Below are 2500 nucleotides of genomic sequence, written 5' to 3'. Positions count from 1 at the left end.
TATTATTATAATGATGATGATGATGATGATGATTAATATTATTGTCATTGTTATTGTTATTATTATTATTATTATTATTACTTGCCAAGCTACAACCCTAGCTGGAAAAGCAGGATGCTTTAAGCCCAGGGGCTCCAACAGGGATAATATCCCAGTTATTATTATTATTATTATTATTATTATTATTATTATTATTATTATTACTTGCCAAGCTACAACCCTAGTTGGTAAAGCAGGATGGTATAAGCCCAGGGGCAACCATCAGGGAAAATAGCCAAGCGAGGAGAGGAACAAGGAAAAATAAAATATTCTAAGAACAGTAACAACATTAAAATAAACATTCCTATATAAGCTATAATAACTTTAAAAAAATAAAAGGAAGTAAAATTAGATAGAATAGTGTGCCCGAGTGTATACTCGTCGGAAATAATCAGCCTTAGCATAAATAGTAATAGGTTTGAGCAAGAAGATAGTGAAATATATCCGTAAGTAAATATTTCAAGAGACTTCTTGCCTTCCTCGTAATTCTAGATGTTTTTAAAATCCATCAAGAGACGGAGGTACTAGATAAATCAGGGGATTCCCCAACGGAGTCGTCATCTCTCCGTTTATAGTGAAAATATGGGATTCGGTACTAAACAGAACAAAATTCTCTCTGAAAAACCCCATTTTGTACGACATCGGTCACCATTACTTCGAGTCGAACCCCATCTAGCGTCTGAAATATGAGTTATCGATAAAAAAAAAGTTTCTCTTATCTAAAGTTGCAACAGTAAAGGCTGTGGCGTCCAATCAAAATTCCCCAGATAAAAATGCAATTACTTTTGCCTCCGCTGATATGGATCCCGTACTACTCCCCAAAGACGAGAGAGAGAGAGAGAGAGAGAGAGAGAGAGAGAGAGAGAGGGGGGGAGCTATGGAAGACCGTATGAGCAAACTAGAAGGAAAATGGTTAAAGCATGGAAACCATAAGAGAAAATTTTTGAGAGAGAGAGAGAGAGAGAGAGAGAGAGAGAGAGAGAGAGAGGCGTATGAACAAACTAGCATGAAAATGGTTAAAGCATGGAACCATAACAGAAAATGTTTAGTAAAAACTAAGAGAGAGAGAGAGAGAGAGAGAGAGAGAGAGAGAGAGAGAGAGTAATTCTATTATAACAGGGAAAGACATTGGAGATATATATTTACAAAACAAGTGAAATACTTTTATAAACGCTGAGACATACGAGTATTAACTGTATGTATATATGTATGTATGTATGTATGTATGTATGTATGTATGTATATGCATAGAATAACAATATTCATCCCTTTCGTAAAGGTTAAGTATTATTTACATTATCTATAATTACTTTGAACATTTCTTTTGCAATGATAATAAAAAACATAACCAAAGTTCATGTAATATTATTTGTACTTGGGAATGAAATATAAGACTATCAGTTGAGACTTATTTAAAATCACATAATATTCAGAGGAAACGAAGTTCGAGAATTTACTGAGGTATAAGTATGTTTTTTGGACCTTACATTTGTTAAAGACTAATTGATAAAACTGATTTGAAATCATGAGAAGCTGTTGTTTGTAAATAATATAGTACACTGCGCAAAGCCCCAGGCTCTACCAAAAAATGAAATTTTTCAGTAAAAATGCTAGAGCAAAATCAGCCCTAAAAATAGCAAAGCCGAAACGAGTTGAGAATTTCAATAATTTACCTATGGTGTAAGACCAAGGTAAATCTCTGAAGAAAAAACAATCTAGAAGTAGTTGACTAGCACCACAGTAGGCAAATCTTCCCCAACCAGACTGGGGTTCGAATCCCACTCAAACTCGTTAGTTTCTTTGGTCACTGCAACCTTCCCATCCTTGGGAGCTAAGGATGGGAGGTTTAGGGGAGCCTATAGGTCTATCTGCTGAGTCATCAGTAGCCATTGCCTAGCCCTCCTTGGGCATAGCTTGGGCGCTGATCATATGTATATATGGTCAGTCTCTTAGGGCATGATTGTCTTGCTTGATAGGGCAATCATGCCCTGCTTGATAGGGCAATGTCACTGTCCCTTGCCCCTAGCAGTAATCGACTATTCATACCACAGTATGCAAACCTTCCCAAACAATTTCTTTTTACTGCACTGTAATTGTTCAGTGGCCACTTTCCTCTTTGTAAGAGTAGAAGAGACTCCTTAGATATGGTAAAAAGCTCTTCTAGGGGAAGGACACTCCAAAATCAAACCATTATTCTCTAATCTTGTGTAGTGCCATAGCCTTTGTACCATGGTCTTCCACTGTCTTGGGTTAGAGTTCCCTTGCTTGAGGGTACACTCGGGCACACTATTCCATCTTCTTTCTCTTCCTCTTGTTTTGTTAAAATTTTTATAGTTTATATAGGAAATATTTATCTTAATGTTGTTGCTCTTCTTAGAATATTTTATTTTTCTTTGTTTCCTTTCCTCACTAAGCTATTTTCTCTGAAGGAGCCCCTGGGTTTATAGCATCCTGCTTATCC

The sequence above is a fragment of the Palaemon carinicauda genome, chromosome 4 (assembly GCF_036898095.1).
Source record: "Palaemon carinicauda isolate YSFRI2023 chromosome 4, ASM3689809v2, whole genome shotgun sequence".
In the NCBI taxonomy this organism is placed as follows: Eukaryota; Metazoa; Arthropoda; class Malacostraca; order Decapoda; family Palaemonidae; genus Palaemon; species Palaemon carinicauda.
This window is presented reverse-complemented; position numbering follows the sequence as displayed.